Source organism: Rousettus aegyptiacus, unplaced genomic scaffold, assembly GCF_014176215.1.
Source record: "Rousettus aegyptiacus isolate mRouAeg1 unplaced genomic scaffold, mRouAeg1.p scaffold_m13_p_8, whole genome shotgun sequence".
Taxonomy (NCBI): domain Eukaryota; kingdom Metazoa; phylum Chordata; class Mammalia; order Chiroptera; family Pteropodidae; genus Rousettus; species Rousettus aegyptiacus.
Window position 1 is genome coordinate 91,858,238 of NW_023416311.1, and position 21,197 is coordinate 91,879,434.

Genomic DNA, 21,197 nt, shown 5'->3' on the forward strand with positions numbered 1-21,197 from the left:
TTTCCTTTGAAGTCTCCCTCCTTCCTGTCTCTCAGGATGAACTTGACTTAAACCAGCCTACACTCTGCTATGGCCAGACAGAGGCCACCTCGGGGGAGTCAGGGCTGCACAGCACATTTTCCTTTGTGCAAAGCCCGCTGGCCTTTTGAGGACTGACCCTTGATGTCATTAGCACCACTGAGTGCTACCCATCCAGACCATAAGAACAATGACATAATAACCGCTGACATTTCTCAGCTCCTCAGATGTTCCAGGAAGTTGGCAGGCATTGGAAGAGGTGGACTTGTTTTTGCTGTGGCTCATCAATGGAGCTCACACCAAACAACTGATAAACCAGTATGTATTGAATGGAAACTCTAAACGAGACGGTGCTAGGGCCTAACTGACATATAGACCAAGGGACAAGGAGACCCTCTAATCCACATGATTGAGACTAGGTCACATTGCTTGTACTCTCATTCACACAAGAACAACCACATCCACCCCAGCCAGGGGGATCCTGGGGAGAAGAAGCAAAAGGTTCAGAGAAGGAAGAGTGACGGGGCCTCGACTTGGAATCCATACATAGTTTGTTTGCTATTGTAACGAAGAAGGAAACAAGAGGAAGGGGCGAAGTGATCCAAGAGTGGCAGGCTCCCCGAAGGTTTGATTGTTTTGGCCTGCATTTTGTTGGCTGCCAGCTATTCAGATCCAGAAATGGCATGGAATTGCTGGCACTAGAATTCTCCTTACCACACGCTGGGAAATAATCTCAAACAGTCGGAGAAAGACGTGTGGCTGAGGTTTGGCTAGGTAAGTGAGTAGAAGGAGCAGAAGGGTTCAGGGCAATGAAAGAATTCAGTCAGGGCGATACAGTACCTGTTTGTGTTCCAATCTCTTCCATCGGTGAGATCACTGGCCCCTGTGTAGGCATGGAGAAGGGAAGAATGAAGGCAGAAGGGAGAAAGAGAGAATGGGGGGCAGGAAATCCTGAGGAGGGTGGGAGAGATGTAGCTCAGCTTTCATGCTTTTGGTGTGCATGTGTGCATGTGTGCGTACACACGTGCACACACACACACACACACACACACACACACACATCTCTTTGCCAGCTCCCAGACGGCAAGTTTGCCAAGGATTAATTTTTAGAATATTCATTTTAACCATCCTCTTTTAAAGTTTAATCGCCAGCAATTGTTTTTTGCCTTTATGAATCCCTTTCCTTAAACCACATTAATGTGTACCACATTAATACAGAACTTCATGTTTACTTTTTTTTTTTTTTTTACCCCATAGCCACCCTTTTGACCTCTAATTGAATATTAATGAATTTCATGGCAGGAAAACTATTGTTTCATTTATTTCCTACTCCCCACCCCTGAAGACCCACACATACTTCTCTGCACATACCATGTACTTCATGAATGTCTAATTGGCTATGTCCTCATAGGAAGAAAGGATTCATGGCTTTCTGGGCAGTGTCAGTGAGTAGCTAGGCTTGGCCAGGGGCCCAGCAGCAGTTCTGCCTACGTGAGCCTTGCCTTGGGTTCCGGAATGTTCAGCCCATATTATAGTCACCTTGACCCATGAGGTTCAGGGTCTTCTCTCATTAACTACCTGATCTGGCCTGGTGGAGCTTGGAGCCCTGCAATGTCACTGCCCTTGGAATCCCTTTCACGGGCCCATGTTCTAAGTGACACTGTGTTCTCGTGTGGTACTTCTGGTACTTCTGCTAATCTGACTTCCTTGGCTGGGGTCCAGTCAGGGCCTCTGTAACCCTGCATTCTGAGCCAAGGAAAGTCATGTTATAGCAAAGATCCAGTGAAATGGGAATACCCAATGGTATGCTTTGAAGAGAATTTCAGATAATTCTGTGAGTCTTTTCCATGCTTGCCATCTGCTGAAACCTTTCTTCCTGCCAGCCACACCCACATTGATTAATGAGATTCCTCATCCATTCAAAACCACATTCCAGGCTCCTCCCCATTTCCTAAGGGAGAGGGAATATACACCTGGTTGCAGGTCACACCTACTTGGAGTTTATACCTGAAAGAGTTTCTAAGGAAACCTAACAAAAAGATAAATGAAAGGAGAGGCTCATGCCAATGGATTCTTACAGATTTACCCCTGAAATTCCTTAAAGTCTCAGCCTCAGCCTATTCAACACTAACCCAGGTGAGTGCTGAGGCCCCGTGTCAGTACCTCTACACAGGACATGGGAAGACGTGAGGGTTTTTGATTCTGGGAAGTGGTAAATCCCAATGCCGATGAGAGAAAGCCAAGTCTTTCTTGCCAGAATGCTGCTTCCAGAGTTTCTGGCTCTGTGGGCTGAGATCCCCTTGGGAATCTGGTGCAGAAAGTTTAAAGACAGTGCTGTGAGAAACCCAATACTTGTTATAATTCCAAAGGTAGACGCCGATTCTCAGTGCTTTTCATCACCCTCCACCATCACCCCCATCTGGGGAGTGTTCTGTGTCTAATGCCTCAGGTTCAACTCACTGCAAAGCCAGCACATTCCTTGCTAGACCATATCGGTTTCCAAAGACTCCAGCATCGGCGAGATCTATGCACAGAGCAGGGCTCCTGAGCACCTGAAGTACGGTCATGAGACTGAGGACTGAAAATTCCATTTCATTACCTTTTAACTAATCTGAATTTAAATTTAAATAGCAACATGAGTCTAGTGTCTACTGTGCTGGGTAGGACAGACTAGAGTGGGAGAGGAAGAACCTGATTATCTCCTGGTTTCATATCAGATTACTGTTTCCACTTTCAACCCCATTTGAAAATACCAAATCGAAGAGCTGGGGAGATCTGGACATATATACCTAGAACAACTTGATGAAATGTGAGAATTGACTTCTTCCACCTGTTCCAGTGTGTAGCATGGTGTTGACCTTGACCATCACCAACCTGTTTCCACTCGTGGCGATCCTATCGTAGGCGGGATTATGCTGCCTTTTTCAGTAAGCCTGCAAGAGGAAGGATGGGATTTTGTGCCACTGAGAATGGGCAAATTTAAGGGTGATAATGAAGCCAGCCCTTGCAGCTGCTATAGCTGGATTGTCTGACCAGACCCCACAATATGGTGCAGTAGTGAAGAATCTGGGCCCTGAAGATGAGAAGCCTGGGTTGAATCTTACCTCTGCTACTCAACATTTTCTGCATAACTCTGAGCAAATTACTTAACTTCTCTAAACTTGAATTTCTTCATCTGCGGAATGTGGGTGGTAATAATAGTTCCAACTTCATGAGGTTGCAAAAAGTCAGCAATTTTCAAACTCTTTGGTCTTCTCTTAGGGGAAGACCCCTCCTCCTCCAAGAGAACTTTTGTTTTTTGTGGGTTAAATATATCAACATATTTGGTATCAGAAAATAAAAAGAACATTGAAACTTACTTAAATATGAGAATAAAACTATTACATATTAACATATTTTTGTGGAAAGTTACCATATTTCACAAAACAAAAAGTGACACCATGTTGCATTTTTGCAGATCTCTTTTATGTTTGGCTTTCTAGAAGATAGCTAGGTTGTCATCTCTGCTTCTGCATTTTATCTACTGTTATAATACGTTGGTTTGGTTGACGTATATGGAGAAAATCTGGAAAAGGAGTATTTTCATAATCTTTTTAGATAATCGTGGACATTTTCTTTGATGCTACATAAAACTTGAAAAGTGAGAGTGTTTTAAATATTAGTCGCATTGTGGAATCTGAAAACGTATCAATAAACTTTTCATTTTTTTGACATGAAAAATCTATTGTTTTATCATACACTTTTAATTTATCTCTTACCCATGCATAATTTTGTAACATCATGCATTAGTCATTTGGGAAATATTGGTTCATTAAGGTATGCTGATTTTCCAAATATTATATTTTATTATGCAATATTAAATCACAATATTTGCTAATATTGCCACTAATATCATCAGAAAAAGTTTTTAAGCATTGAAAATCTTATAGGACAATAGTGTTTGCGGTCCTGTGATAATCCACAGAATCTTAGGTTTATCCAAAGAATAAAGAAGGTTGGAAGATAGCAATTAATGGCATCAGGTTTTTGCTCTTTCTCTGATTTTTGTCTTTCTAGTAATTAGCTTTAGTGTGTCTACTGTGTTTACATTTTGAAAACACTATGGGAAGAATGTCTATTCTTTATTCAGTGACCCAGGATATTTAATTACGTTCTTCTGGAATTTCTATATAGTCTGGACATGAAGGATTCATGAAGAATAATCGGATTCATTACAGAGAATATCTTAGCATGTCTTTAGAATGATTTTGACTTCTACATAGAAAAATAAGTAGGATTTGTTCAGAAGCCAAGTGGGTAGGTACTGAGACCTGAACTTTAGTCTGATTTGAGGATTATTTAGCTTATCTAGTACAGCATAACAAATCACCTCAAAACTAAATGGCTTAATATGAGAAAATTATTTCTCATTTCTTGTGATTTCTGTAGGTCAGGCATTTGAGAGTCGCTCAGCTGGATTTTGGCTAGGGGACTACATGTGGTTTCAGTCAGATGCTGTCTCTTGGCCGGAGGCCTCATCACAAGGGCATCTCCGTAGGGCTCCTGAATGGTGGCCAGCTTCTTTCAGAGCAAACAATCCACAAGATTGCAAGGTAGAAGCCACATGTCTTTCATGACAGCCTCAGCAGTCACACATGTCATTTCTGTGATATCCTATTGGTAGGTAATACAGGTCAGCCCTTTTCAACACAGAAGAGACTCCACAAGGATATGAATACGAGGAGGAGAGAATCGTTGGGGGACAGCTTGAATGCCCACTACCAAGATGCCTGTTTTAGGTACAGAGTTTCATTTTCTACTTGCAGAGTCTTTATCTAGTTTCCATTATTTAGGAGTTTACAAAATACCTACCCATGGTCATGGAAACCCATACAACTTAGTATCTGACCAGGGGACCCACGTCATAGCGAAGGAGGTGTGGGTGTGGGGCCATGATAATGGGCTCCATTTTTGTATTACATACTACACTATCCAGAAGCAGCTGGAGTATTGGAAAGGTGGAATGGTCACCTAAAAGAAGACTCAGAGGCAATACTCTGTGATCACGAGGTTCCGTCCTTTAGCATGAAATAGACCTCTGTATAACGCTGGGTCACCAGTAGAAAGAAGAAAATGAGTCTGGGAACCGAGGTTGGAAATAGGAGTGCTCCAACTGTCCCTGTAAGTCTGGACTCTGTAGAGTTGAAAGTTCTGGTCCCCAAAATGAGGGCACTCTTTCCAGGGGACACAGCAGGTTTCCCACTGAAGTACAAGTTACAGTGTGTTTAGGTTCCAGCAGGCAAGAAGAAAGTCAGTATACTGAAAGGGGTAATTGACTGTTAGTCTGGGCCCTCTGAGAAACAGACACCAAGATGGGATTAAACATGTAGAGATTTTACTGGAGTGAAAAAGCCTAGAGAAGAAAATGAGTCACGTGAGGCTGAGAGAATGCTCAGACTGTGATGCAAGTCTGACCCTGAATGAAGTGAAGAGGGAATGGATGTTTAGGAAGTGTCAGCAAGGCCACTGGGGAGGCCTTTACCCCAAGTCATCCATCAGAGGAGTCTCAGGTCTCCTAGGAAGGGCCCCAAATAGTAATCCCTGCAATGCCCAGTCAGGAGCAGCCTATGGGAAGTGTGGCCTTGGCTTTTGGTGCCAACACCATGGCCCAGGGTCAGTTATACTCCTTGTAGTTGGAATTCTGCTAGGTGCATTCTCATGGCTGACATGCTGATGCTTGTGTAGCTCTGTGATGCTTGTCAGCCATGAGAATGCACCTAGCAGAATTCCAACTACAAGGAGTATAACTGACCCTGGGCCATGGCGTTGGCACCAAAAAAAAAGCAGGTAGGACTGCTTTTACACAATGAAGAAATGAGGAATACATGTATAATCTTTTGGTACTTCCTTGACTCATTATAACTGAGAAAATAAAAATGTGTGTGTGTGTGTGTGTATCTGTATAGGATTATACGACCATGAAGTAAAATCTGGAAGGATACAAATTGATTTGTGAACATAGTATGGCAGATTTGTAGACCCAAGCCCATTCCCAGTCCTCTTTCCATGTCTACTTTCCATCCAGGGATAACCATGTGACACAGTCTTGGCTTAAGGGACATAAGTAGAATTCTACTGGTTGTCTTGTCCCACTTCCTGTTTCTTGACTGGGATGTGGGCTTACTGTGAGCAGCTGCAGCAGCCATCTCGAGACCAGGAAGGAAGAGATGAAAGACTGTCAGCAGCAGGGTATTTCTGGAACTTATTATAAGAAGAAAAGTAAATACCTTTTGTTTTACTCATAGTAAATGTGTATCTATCTTATCATACATACAGGATATCTTTGGTTATGAGTGTGCACGTGGGGTAATGGATAAGTCAAGATACAGAAAAGCAAATATAAGACAACCTAAAAAATCATGTATATGATCACACATAATCATTTACTTGTGTAGCTCTGTGTATGTTTTGATATATATATAGAAACAAATAAGATGATTAAATATTAAAAAGGTAATAAAATCGTCCCTTTAATCTATTTTAAACTTTATTGGTATAATATTACTTATATAGTTAAAAAATTTAGTTATGCATCATTTAAATGTTTAAATGTTATATATACTTTTTTATGTGCCAAATGTTGTTTTTACTCATTAAAAAAAAACCCTTAGTTTTTGTTGACCTTCTTTATTGTTTATTTTCTAATCCATTAAATCCTTACTTACCTTTGTCATTTCCTCCCATCTACTTTCTTTGGAATATGCTGTTCATTTTCTAAATCTTTGAGTTGAATGATCAATATTAATTTGCAGCTTTTATTCTTTTCGAAAGTAATAAATTCTGGCCAAACCATGAATTTAGGTCTAACGCAGTTGATGATGGGGTTCCTATTGTCTGCTCATCCCCGATTCTTAATCAGGAGGTGGATTAAAGCTCTCGTCTCTGTGGAAGAGGACCTGAGCAGGGGTGGGATGGCAGACAATGGAGGCAAGAGGTGGGTCTCCCGTCCCTCACCCCACCTAGAAATCTGTTAAGTACTTAAACCAGAGCAGGCAGTTACCACCAGGTGGCGCCCAACCTCAGCAGGGACGGGGATGAACTGAGAGTTTGCTCTTGCAAAGGGATCTCCAGAACTCCTTGCCCATGTGCGGCTTATTTTCTTTTTCTTTCTCTTCTCCCTTCCTTCCTTCCTTCCTTCCTTCCTTCCTTCCTTCCTTCCTTCCTTCCTTCCTTCCTTCCTTCCTTCCTTCCTTCCTTCCTTCCTTCCTTCCTTCCTTCCTTCCTTCCTTCCTTCCTTCCTTCCTTCCTTCCTTCCTTCCTTCCTTCCTGCTTCTCTCTCTGTCTCTGTCTCTCTCTCCTCCCTCCTTCTCTCCCTTCCTCCCTCCTTTCTTTTCTTCCTTTCTTATTCTCATTACATGTTTCCTCTACTTCTCTGTTTTGAATTGAAAGTATTCCTTGTATTTCAAATATTTTACTGGCTGAAGTAAAAATTTTATCATGCATATGCATACTTCACTAGTTATTAAATATTTCTTTGTTTTCCAACTGCAAAATATAAAGATTTAAAATATCTCTTCCCATTTTCCATATCATGGTTCCTTATTATTTTAATTTAACTTATGCCTCTTCCAAATGAACTCTTATTACTGTTATTGTTTCAAGTCAGTACTTATTGATTTCTCTGCTCATCAATTTTTCTTGCTTCATACTTCTTTGGGGGTTCAGTTTGGGCATCTTTCTGAAACACGTCAAAGTAGTTTTTTTTCAGGAATGAATGTCAGTGATAAATTTTTTTAGACTTTTTTTCTGAAAATATCTTTATTTCACCTTTATTCTGTAACAATAGTTTAGTCATATATAAAAGAAACTCTTCTATTGCTACTAAATTATAATTCTGTGGCCAGCCTAATTGTCATTTCTTTTTATGTTATCTCTCTATTCAAGTTTCCTTTTATTTTAAGTGTGACTCCAATGTCTGTAGCTATGTGGCTTTTTTCTTTACTTTTACGTTACTTGAGACTTGTGGCCTTCTTAAATTCTGGAAAATTCTCAGTCATTATTTCTTTGAGTTTCTTCTAACCCCCTTTTCTCCATTCTCTTCTGGAACTTACATTTGATTTAGATTTAAAATTTTAAATATGTCAGTCAACCTCCCATGTTTCTTAAACTCTCTTTGATATTTTCTATATTGTTATCTTTCTGTATTTAATTCTGGATGATTTTCTTAAATCAGTCCACTTGTCCACTAGTTCTTAAGTGTATCTAGCCTGCTATAAAATTTTGATGATCATCGTTTTTAGTTCTAGAAGTTCTATTTGATCTTCAAATCACTCAGATTTTTAAGAATCCTATCATTTTTTATTTTTTCTATTTCTTCTTTTATCACTTCCATTTAAAACATACTTATTTTTCTGATTTTTTAACACTTCTAGTTCTCGGGTTGATTATTCTTTCATATGTTGTATCAGCCAATGCTCATCCCTGATACTGTCTCACCATGTAATTAGTAATTTTTTTACTGTACGCTTTCACTTTTTTTCCTGGTAAGAGTCCCACATACTCTTTGGGTCAGGGATGATTCCCTGCAGAGCAGTCTTGTCTATACTTGTCTCTAGTTTCCTGTGGTTTCCGCTGGTCACAGACTGGTAATTATGTTAATTTCTTGCTTGAGATTCTTATAGCATGTAGATAGCTTAAATTTACATCATATTCCTAGATTGGGTTTGGGACTTTTCATAGGATACATGTTTTTTTTTCCCCACCCAATGCCCAGACAGCTCACTTCCTCGTTGCTTCTCTGAATGGTAGACAGAATTCTTTTAGATCTCTTTTCAACTCTGGGAAGGATTTTTCAGAGTTTCAGTTTTAAGCAGAGGCCTCAGTTCTAGCCTGAACATCCTCCAGGCCAAATTTAGTGTGGGGCCTGCTCGCCAGTCCTGATTCTTTCCTGGTCCCCTAGCATGTCAGCTGGAGCTTACAGCTCTGTTTTTGTATTTCTTTTTTGTTTTTGGCACCTGGAAACTGTCGTGGCTTTCTTTCAGGCTATGTATTTTTAAGTTTTCAAATGTTTATTTAGCATTTACATGTGTTTGTAAGGGGAGGTAGTCTTTGTTAAGTCAGCCTGTTATACTGGCGGCATTAAAGGCTTTCCTAAACATTCTTCTATTTTTGGTCCTGCATTTCTCACTTAAATTAATCTGGGCAAGTTCCCCTAACTCCTACTGACCTCACACCCCAAAGAAGCTGGACAAGCCAGAGCTTAAATTTGCCCACCTGAGTTTCCTTTTCCACTTCATTTGCGTTGTTTCTCAGAAACAATCATAGAAGGATGGAGCTGGGAGGGACCTTCCAAGGCTCTAGTCCGATAAGGTCATTAATTAGATGAGGAAGCAGGGCATACCTGGGACTCTGGATTTTGGATTCTCCACATGAAACATGTTCAGATTTGCTACCAGGAAGTGAGAGTAGAAAAAGGAATACTGGATATGGAATCGGACAACCAAGATTTGCATCTCAAGTTTGCCACTTAATAGCTGTTTGATTTGGACAAGTCACTTAGCCCTTTTGAGACCCAGTATGTTACCTGTAAAATGCTGGCAAAGCACACAGGATTTTTGACTCAGCAGGTGTGAAAGTTCTTGGTATGTGGAAGGCATTAAATTTTCCATATTATTAAGAGCCCATGTGTTCTGTTTTGGGAACATCCTTTAGAGCTGTTCTTTCTCTCAGTATCTACCTGGAAAAAGCTCACAAAGTACCTGGAGACCTATCAAACTGGAAGGTATAAAAATGGGAAACATGAGACTGTTTTCCTGTTTCTCTTCTTTCCCACCAAATACTGAAACTTTGTTCCCAAAGGCTAAGGTAAGTCTGTCTTAAAGGGTTACAAAATGGCTATAAAATTGCAAGCAAAGCCATTGGAATCTTACAATGTTTTTATTCTGCCTTCACATTCATTGGCTCATGGCTTTCTTGTGGAGATCAGAGGGTCCAGACCATGGGTTGTTGGAAAACTTATTCTGCAGAGGACCAGATAGCCAATATTTTAAGTTTTGAGGGCCACAAATGTCACATATTCTTCTTTGTTTTGTTGAAAACCCTTTAAAAATGTAAGAAAGATTCTTAGTTCATGGACTGTACAAAAATAAGCCAGGGACTGGACTGGCCCACAGGTCTGGCTGTATTTTACAAAACCCAGGTCTCGACAGACTGACCATGGCCTTCTGACTAAGGCCACGAAGACACTCTTGATTTCAGCAACTCTCACTCAGTGCTTAGGGGCACTTGGCCCAATTACCCTGTCACATTTGTTGAAGAATTATAGCCTTCCTTTAATTCCTACCCCTCCAGCTCCTGACCTTGTAGCCTGGCCATTCATGTCTAAAGGAAGGAGGGTGCCACTCATCATTGGATTTTCATCCATCCAGTGACTTTCACTTTTTAATCTGAAACAGATTTCCTAGGTGGCTAAATTAATGCTTCCCAACGTTTTCCATGATATGGTGCATTTGGAAAGTGATAGTCGTTTGTATAATGTAGGATTATGGGGGGAGGTGAGCAGAAGAGGATCGAACAGGTGCAACCGCCCATGTCTAGAGGTGACTGGGCTTAGGGACTCCACCTGCCCCAGGAAGTCTGATGCGATCAGTGTCACAGCAAAACTATTAGGAATATAGCACAGTAGTCATGGGTACATAATCAGCACTGGAGTCAGACAATCCTGTGTTAGCTTTGCTTCTTGCTAACTATGTGACCTTGGACAACTTTTTAAACCCCTCTGTCTCAATTTCCTCCTCTGTAAAGTGAGGATACTAATGAAAGTAACTATCTTATAAATATCTATTTCACATATAAATGTGCATGTAATGTGTGCAGGTAATGCCCTCGGCAGGGTACCTGGTTGTTAATTCTAAGGCATAGAATGCATTCTCCTTCTTGTCTTAGTTAAAAGTAATTTTGCACTAAATGAATTTTGTTGTTGAGGAAAGTCTCTAGGAATTAATAACTTCTAGCCCAAACTTAGGTCATTTTTTTATCATAAAGATTTTTTTTTCTATTTTTCTCACAAATTTGAGCCTTTGTGTGCTACATTTTTGTCTGCATCTATTTTTGTTGTTCAAACACACAGTGCCAAGGAGTTCCTGCCAGCGACACCCAGGGGACACTGTGATGAGTGGTAACCTGCAGTTCTTTGGCGCATCTCCCTGCTCTCTATCTAGACAATGTACTTGAGGAACTTATCTGTCCATCAATTTATAAAGAGTTAAAGCACAACCATATAGGCTAAGAATTATATAGAAAGTATGAGAAAATACGAAAAAGCTTGGCACATGGTATGGGTTTGGTACATATTGAATAAAAACTTTTAATTCAGTGAAACGTTGGCTCAGCAGTGTCCTTAGTGCCAGGAATCGAGTCATTGATAACCACAATTTGCTGATGGACCTGCAGCTGAACCACCTGAGGGTAATCAACAGCTGGCCATGCCTAGAGAATGCATCTTCCGTCTCAGAGGCAGCCCCCTTCCAGGGGTCCCGTGATACGATGCAGGCAGCAGCAGTAAGAGAGCCACAATGTCAGGACGTGAAGAGTCTTCATACCACTGGAGACCACAGGAATCCCAGGAAGGCAGAAAGCAATCAGGAAAATTGCTTTTTGGCAAAGTGACAGGGGTCAGCTCTCTTAGCCTCAAGAAGAGTGTTTTATGATCTGTTGTGGCTTTACTCACATTAAACTGTTTGTGGGATGGCTGGTTCGCAATGAGTTTGCAGTACAATTTTGCTTTACTATAGTCATCAGTTCATGCCTAGTAATTTGTGGGGCTGAATAAGTGGAAGATTTAGTTTCTTTACCTAAGATCCTCAAATTGGCCAGTAGGTCAGACATTACACATATACAAACAATACTCAAAGATACAAGTGAAAAATCTTGGGAGTCAGGAACCCTAGGCAATAGACTCTTCAAATCATCCTAACAAAACAACAAAGGGATTGGTGATAAGGATGGTTTGTGAAACTCCAAATACTATATTCTGTTTTGGAGAGTCACAAACTTGCAATGCCAAAGGGTCTGCAAAGTCCTGCAGTAAAGAATAGGGTATAGCTTGTTTACCCTCAAATTTCACAAATGTAATTGACCTTGACTCCACTCCCTCCACCTCCCCCCTCCCCACACACAGCCCCTCCCCTCACAGGTTGATCTGGAATTCTTTGATTCTTTTATTGAAAGTAGCAGAAACCAACCAGAGCTTAAAAAAGAAGGGGGGGGGGGGAGCAAAAGCTATATTCTGAAGGAATATTGGGAACTTACAGAATTGTCAGAAAGGCTGAAGAATCAAGCTACCTCGTTATGTGGCTAGCCTGAGAGCTGATGTGACTTAGCTTCACTACTTAAAGCTGGATCATCTGAGGGCTTGGAAGGGCCTTAGATATCAGTCACAGGGACCTTGTGACTTCACAGAGGAGGGAGCCACAACGGTCAGAGGGGAGATAGCTTAACCCAAGTCGCCTGGCCAGTCGTGGGGTGTGAGTTCCTTTAAAGTCCAACACTCCCATTACATAGTAAAAGGAGGAGCCTACATCTTGAGTATTAACTTGGCAACCATGAGCTTTTTCGCTGACATTTATTTCTACCTCTACCTAACTCAGTGGGAGACCTTATATTTACAAAGTGACCAAATACATGTTTAAATTTATTTTCCACTTATTTCCAAAAAAAGGAATGATTTTGAGTTGGCTTAACACATCCCCACGAAAGCAATTCTACTGGTCTTTTGAAAATTTATAGTTATCTTACGGTCCACGATTCCTATGAAGTTAGAGATTCAGTAGTGTTTACTTCCTTTCCCACTACCCCAAATCTGGAGCAGAAACTACTCATCTTCAAGACTTGCCTTCTTTATGAAACATAGTCTACTACACATTTCCTTTTCTCACCTAGAATTGCCAGACAAAATACTCCCAGTAAAATTTGAATTTCAGATAAATGTTGATTAATGTTGATCAATAATTGAGACATACTAAAAAAGCATTTATTGTTTATCTGAAATTCAAATTTAAGTGGAGATCTTGCATTTTTGTTTGGTGAATCTGGCAAGTTGGCCCCGCCCTAAGCAAAATTGATTGCCTCTTTTTTGTCTCCCTCCTCTAATACTATAGGCAAAGCTCTCAGCACATAGCTAATACTCAATAACTGTTAATTAATTTTATTACTGTATTCTGCAGATACTCTTGCTATAACACTTTATTACCCTTATGTGGTTCATCTTTGCCTTCTTCGTCATTCTGCAGACCTAATGTCAAGAGGAACCATGTCTGTATATCTTAGCAACTGGACATAGTTGGTGCTTAATAAATGTTGAATACAAAAAAGAAAGATGCTTCAACAATAGCTAGCAATCTAAGGGCAACACTGGCATATATCGAATAAGCCCTATTTTTTTTTTTAAGTTGGTTTTGTCATCTGACGATCTTAGGTTTAAAATCCCAAGTCCACCACTAAATACTTATATGATCTGGGACAAGTTTTTTGTCATCTCAAAGATTCAAGTTACTTACCTGTGAAATGGGGATGATGCATTTTTCCAGCACTATGAGACAGAGATTGTGCTGGCCTAAGCCAGGTAGGGAAGGATCAGAATCCAGGGACCGTTGGCAGTTTTCAGGGGGCTTCCACATGTCCAGTACCTCACCTGCCTTTAGCCTGTTCACCACATTTATACAGTGGGAGGTGAATGCAGAATGATCCTTAGGGAACCATTTCCTAGAAAAAAAAGAACCTACCTTTTATAGCACCTGTAATTTTCCCTCCTACCCGTTTTAGGAGAAAATCATTGGCATTGCATGCTTCTCTTCCTCCCTTTTCTTTTCTTTTGTCTCCTTCTTCTTTTCACGCTTACATTTCTTTTTAATTTGGTTTTTTTTTGTTTGTTTGTTTTAGTGAGTGGTGATGGGCCTCACATACTAGAATCTCCTTTTGTCGCCAAACAGTGTTTATTTCTTATTTTTTCCACTTATATGAGAAAGGAAAGTCCAGAGGACGAGTTTGTCTGTCTCCCTCATATGGGGGTCCCCCTCTCAGCAGAGGGGTTTGTCATTGGGGTACGTTTCTTGTCTTCCAAAGCTATTTGATGAGAATGTAAACTTCTCTTGGTGACTCAGAATTATCATTATGAACTGTGGCCTTAGACAGACATAAGACTCTGAGATTTTGATGAAAAATTCCATTTATAACAGAAGGAGAAAGAAAACATCCATAATTAACTGAACAGTGATGTACTGTAGTTTAACCAAAGGCTTTTAACTTCTTTTACCTAAAGGAAGAATATTTCAACTGAGAGGAGGTGATCAGCAGGTAATGCAGTGCCTTATCTCAAAGAGACAGGCTCTATCAGAGTAAAATTAGCATCCTCTAGTAGTAGTATCCCAGGTTTGTAAAGTGATGACTATGTCTGGGTACTATGTTTAGCCTTGAATCTTCCACCAAGGCAGGAAATTATGTGCAGCGGGAAGTGGTTAAGAGCTGTGGACTCTCAAGAACCTCGGTCCAAATCCCAGCTTTGCGTCTTACTAACTGAAAGATCTCAGGAAAGGTGATTAAGTGCATCTATAGGATTAGAATAATAGTAGTACCTATCATATAGGGTGGTTGTGAGGATTAACTGAGATAATGCATATAAGCAAGCATCATGCAGAAGCATTTTACAAATATTAACTCAAGATTCTCATTTTATAGATAAAAAATTTAGTAGCCAGTGGACCCAGTGTTGGACTCCAAATCCCCCCTTTTGGAATTTGAGGGCATAATCAATGAGATTCCCCAAAATCATATCCCTAGTTAGAGGTGTCATTAGTCATTAGTTAGGATGTAGACTCTCTTGCTAAAAACCAAAATGTCAGGCTTAAACAAGGCAAGTTTATATTCTTATGAAGAAACAGACCAAGCGTAAGTGGTATGAGGTAAAATGGCGGCTGCACTCTGTCAGCGACCCAGACTCTCTTGTCGCTCCGTCTTCCTCATTCTGCAGCTCTTTGTCTTGGCTTCAGCCACCATGTCCACATCCAAACCAGCAGATGAGGAGAATGGAGAGCATCAGCCTTCCTTTCAAAGAAGACTGTGGTCTAGAAGTTTTTCATATCACTTCCATGCACATCCAATTGGCCACACCCAACTGCAAGGGAGAGGGAAGATAGCAAAAAAAGGATTCTCAGCTAATATACTAAAATGAAAAAGAGAGAATGTCTGTTGCGAGCTTTGGTAAAATAGTTCTTTCAATCAGTATATCACTTTTGTCCTATTGCAAAGCAAAATTGATAATCCATTCCACTCTCATTCTAGATATGCTACAATCTGAGTAGGTAGCAGTAGGGTAAATGGGTCTGTTTATCTCACCATTAGATATCCTGGATTGCAAAGATTCTTTGATTCTCCTTTCATTATTATTATTTTTTCACTGCCTTCTATCTTATTGCCAGGCTGTCCATTGGCATTTTCCTTGGGTGGTAGTCTAGTTGTTGGAGCCTATGCCGGCCTGGCCCTTTCCCTTCTTCACACACTTATATGTTTGACACTTGCATTTTTCTCTAGATAAATTTACATGAAGACTAAATTGTCGCAATTTTTGTAATAAGTCCATGTTGGCTATTTAATGGTGCTTCTTTCTTGCTTCCTGGTTCTCAGTTACGTTAGAATAGCTGAGATTGCTAAGTAAGGAGGGGTCTCTGTATTTGAGGAACAGAGGAGGGGCAAGGAGACCAGTGATGGGGGAGAATTAAGCAATCAGAAAACGACATTCATCTAGGGAATTTTGCTGTAGGTTGGGGGGCAGTGGGGAAAATCTGGTACTTAAGGATAAAAAGATGAAGCAGATACAAAATATAGCAGAAATAACCATGGGAAAGGCCAACAACAAAATCCAGAGATCAAAAGCAGCTTTCTTAAATTAAAAAAAAAAAAATTCTATTTCCCAAGTGTGGGTATCTGGAGTGAGCATCGCTACCAGGTTTTGTTCTGATTTGAAGCACCATTTGAGGGTGGGGAAGAGTCTCCAGTTTGTTAAGACTGTGGTTAAATTAAAATTGGGGAACACAGGATCTGGATTTAGTATGCAGTTCATCCTCCTGCAAGCTGAAAAAGAAGGCCATTAATATGCTGGTCACCCTGGACCCTGGCAAGGAATAAACAGGGAGCTGAATGTTGGTCTTCACGCAGACCATTCTAATAACTAATCCTCTTTGTAACGGTCAATTTACATGTTAGAAGATCTTAAAGGCAGGAAGCATAGAAATGGGCTTTGAATTTTCTTCCTTAGAGTTTACTTCCAATTAATCTTTCTGAGACAAGAATTACAATCCACCACAAACTGTTCTGAAGCTTTCAAGAGCAGGTTCTGCTACTTCAGACAAGATGCTAACATATTAAAAAGGAAGAAAACAACTTAGTGTTTGGTTAGATATTTCCCCCTCAAATATGAAAACAACTTCTTCAAAGCAATAAAAAGACAATACAGAAATTTTATTTATAGTAGATGTTTGGCAGCTTTTTTAGAATCACAAGACTGAAGAGGACTGCCCAGATTTTTTGGAGACGAGGAAACTGAGGCCCAGAGAGGCTAAGCCATTTTAGGTAGTTTACTTAGCAATGAGTGATTGAAGTGAGGACTAAAATTGTCTCCTGATCCTTCACCACACTCAAATGCTACTTCACACAATTTATCTTTAATAAAGAAAATGAGTGCCATCCTAAGTCTGATGAGTTTCTTTGCAATGTCAAAAAAACAAAAAACAAAAAAGAAGAAAACAATGCACCCCCAAAAGCTGCCCCTAATCTTAAGTGGAGGCTGTTGAGTATGATGTCAAAGGCAATACAAGGCTGTTTCCAGCTCCAAAGGGTCTTTCTTACCTCACTTGTCTGTGGCCTGAAAACTCTATTACTCTTTCCTGAGGCTAAGATATTTATCAGATGGTAAGCTATGGTTAAAAATGCAAATATTACCCAAGGAAAAAGACTCCCTTTATTATGAGCTATCGATATTCACCAGTTAGTGGCTTCAAACTTTTGGGGGTTCATGGACCTGTTTTAGAATCCAATGAAATCTCTTGCTCTTTTCCCTTAGAAAATGCACACACAAAGTTATAATATCTTAGGGTCTTCACTGTCCTATGAAACCTATCTGTAGAATCAGCTGAGGGACTCCTGTTTTTAATAAATTAGCTTGTCCTAATAGCTAGCTGGTCTTTACTAGCAGAGCCTAATGGAATTAAGTTTCCATGGGAGAGAAAGATCCCAAAGAGCTTCCCTGGAGGGGTGAGAAGCCAAGATAGAGTCCCGGGCAAGCTGGAGGGAAGGGGACAAAGGGGGAAAATGAGAGAGAAGGGTTCTCAGGGGAGTTTGGAGGGAAGTCAAAGATAAACTTGGCAACTTCATCACCTTGTCTAGGGTTTGCCATAATTATAATTTCCAGGCTTATTTAACTTACTTTGTCGACCTCTGTAATTATTCTAAAGTCACACATCTTCCTGGAATCCTTCCCTAATACACAGTGACTCTCAAAGGCAGCCCTGTGTTAGTGAATAAGACGTCTGGCTGAAAGCTGAGTCCTTGTTTCCTGGCATCTTGCCATTTCATGTTGCTCACAGACCTTTTGGACCCCTATAAAGAGTGGGAAGTTCCTTGCAAGAAGCTATAGGGAGATGATACATCACCAAAACCCAGACATGATCTTGGCAAGCACACCAGGTAGTGATGCATTGATAAACATCAAAAGAAGTCATGAATTTGAAAAAAAGGAGTTATTTGGAGTAACTTCAGTGAGTCAGATTTTCTTTCTTTTTCTTTTATTTCTTTCTTTTCTTTTCTTTTTTTTTTTTTCTAAGACAGAAGGTGATTTGTATTGCTCAGCAGGACAGGACATGGTTGAAAAATGTGTCTGAGCTCTTATGAGCAGTGGGAAGCTACAGAGAAGGACCTACGCTGTCAGGACACATATGAGCCTTAGAGTCCCTAGCAGTTTCAAAGAAGTGAGTCTGGGATGGAACTGGGGTGCTAAGCAGCAATTTCAAAAACTGAAGAGTTGCAGCAAGTCCTGGGCTGTTTATTAGGACTTCACTATCTCTGTATTTAACGGTCAAGTTCTCATGGACTAGTAATCCTTACAGCAAGAAAGGGAGAATGGGAGAATGTCAGTTAAAAGCAACTGGGATATAGAGCTTGATGCTGGGAAGCCAGATGATTGGCTGTATCTAGTCAGAACTGTCCAAGAGAATTTATGCAAAATGTTCTATAATTTGCACTGCCCAATGGATAATCAAAACCTCCCTGTGGTTATTAGTACTTTAAATGTAGCTCATGCAAACAAGAAACTGTATATTAAATTTCATTTCATTTAATTAGCCACCCATAGTAGCTACCATATTGGACAGGGCAGATCTGGATCTAGGCCAAGAACAAGTCAACATTGGCCCACAGCACTGAGCAGTTTCTGCTGGAGATAAGCCTCCTTTTGTTGATTTTTCCATCTATTCATGAATCAGGCATGTCTGGACCTACAGAGGCTCTAGTAGGAGCCTGTAGCCACTGGGCCTTACAGAATGTTGTCAGACATCTCATCTCCAGCTCACCTGATACACTCCCCTACAGGATGAGTGCCTCTTTCGTTCCTATCTTGATCAGGATGCTGAGGTTCGGTGGAACAGGGTGCTTCTCCATTCTACGTCCATCTCACCTTATGGGAACACTTCAGCTTCACTTCTCCCTTGCATGTGAAGCTGCCAGTCTTTTTTTTTTTTTTATCAGATAGCATCAAATTGCTAGTGCTCCTCTCTATTTCTGTCTGTAACACAGGCATTTCTGATGTCCTTTAAGAGGACAGGGTGGTTATATGGAAACCTATTAATCACTGAGAGGCTTATGGTGAGAATAAAATTTTAAAGTTGAAAGTGATGTTGGAGTTGATGAAGTTTAATATCCTCATTGCTCTAAAGAGGAAAACGATGGTACCAATGATTTAAGTTAAAAAAGAGATTTTGTTCATGCATCTACTTATTTGACAATAGCTATGTGCCAGGTACTGATGGAAAAAAAAAATCTGCAACGGCCATGCCACCCTGAACAAGCCCGACCCCGTCTGATTTCAGAAACTAAGCAGAGTTGGGCCTGGTTAGTACTTGGATGGGAGACCACCTAGGAAAACCAGGGGCTGTAGGTGTAAAAAATAAAAAATAAGGAATTGTAAGCTGACAGGGTCCTTGCAATCTGTGTAGTCAACCAACGGTTGCCTCACCTAAAAAAGAAAATTTTAAAAATTAAAAAAAAAAAAAGAGGAAAAAAGTCTACCCTCATGGAGCCGATTTCCTAGTGAGGAAGATTGACATTAAGTCAGTGACCTAAGAAATAGGTAATAAAATATCGACTAGAGATAAATGCTACAAAAATAAAGTAAGGTAAGGGTATAGAGTCACGAGTAGTGCTATTTTAGATAGGATGGCCAGGAAAATCCTCTCTGAGGGGCAATATTTGAGCTGAACATTAGACATAGAGTTAGGAACTGAGCCATGTGACTGTCTGGGGATGGGGTGGAAAATTGATAGGCACAAGAGATAGCCAGGTCCTGGGGCTGGGATGTTTTGGCTTGTGTGAGGGGACAGAGAGGAAGCAGTAGAGTAAGTAGAATGAGTAAGGGGAGAAAATGAATCAGAAAGGGGTCCAGGGGCCAGAGCAAGTAGATCTTTTAGGTCATAGTATGGATGTAGATTTATTCTAAGTGCCGTGGGACACATTGTGGTACCTTCCCTAACGTCAGCTCAGACTCACTTACTCATTAAGGTCAGAGGTACAGCCTCAGATGCCTACAGGCAGGTAATGAGGGTGCTTGTCCTGCTGGAAGAGGTCGGCCGCTTATCAGCTCCAGGACACGACAGTGTTACCAATGCTTTCGGAGGTCACTTTTGATAAATGGAAACGTAGACATAGAGATTTTCAGGGAGAGCTTCCAATGTTTAAATGCTGGCAAAACATTCAAATTAAACACATACACACACAGTGCTAGCCAAAGAAAACACATCTACAGATAATATTCTGTACCTTCTACATTAGACAATTTTTTAGAGTTTGAATTTTCAGCTAAAGCACATGAAAATTCCAAGTGGCATCAAGCAAAATCACAAGGGAATATGGAATGGTAGCTAGTTTAGTTTCCCCTATATAAGCCTAACTGAGGAGGACAAAGTCTACTTTTACAAAGTGATCCTTCCAATTAAGATGTAGATAGTTGTGAGAGACCATCGCTCCCACTATAACAAGGACATAAAAATAGATAAACTAAAAAAAAAAAAAAAAAAAAAAGCACATTAAAAGAAAAGACACTGGAGAGCTGTGGACACAAATAAATTTAAAGAAATCAAATTCCAGAGAGGGATGAATCCTTCATGGGTGAGAAGAGACGGGGGGGTCTCTAGGGACATTTGCAAGTCTAGGTGTGTCAGAAGGAACGTCAGACTGTTAAGCACAGAGGAGCTCTGTAGGGCAAGGAACACCTAGGGGACTGACGCGTGGGCTGGCATGACAGACAGGAATTTGCAGGAGCCCCAAGCTGTAGGGCCAGTTCTCCCCACTGGTGAATTCTACTGCATGGGATCTTGCTGCATGTGCGGCAGGGCAGAAGGCTGTGGACTGGACTGGGAAGGGAGAGAGAAAGTTCTATAGTCACAGAATTTAGACCCTAAAGTTCTGCAAGCAGAGAATTCCGTGATACCTGAAAAGTATATCTTACTCTAGATATACTTAATAAGCTGCAGTCTTATTAAGGAGCTGTGTTCTTTCTTAGGGAAATAGTTTGGGTGTGTTTTATTATAAGTGACATTTCAAGAACAATGAAATATAATACTGGTCATGACTTTTTTCTCATGTTAAAAAAAAATCAGGAATTGAGAGTAAGAAATTTGAAAAATCAAACTAAACCTTTTCTTTCATTCCTCCAGAGAAGGCTTTGAGAAAATGCTTTAACAGATTTTCTGGCACAAGTATAATGGAATATAAAATAGCTATTAAAATTCTCATTTTTATGCTCTATTTATGTTAAATATTTATGATAAAATGTTAAATGAAAATATAATAGAAAATAGGAATGTTCCTTGAGTAAAGGGATGTATAAAAAAATTACACACACATGGGAGGCAATTCGGAAAAATGTACCAAACATCATT

At 40.3% G+C, this 21,197-nt stretch overlaps 1 pseudogene; it reads left to right on the forward strand.

The window, feature by feature from the left end:
* The first annotated feature begins 19,082 nt into the window (after positions 1-19,082).
* LOC118607550 lies at positions 19,083-19,201 on the forward strand (annotated as a pseudogene).
* Positions 19,202-21,197: the final 1,996 nt, after the last annotated feature.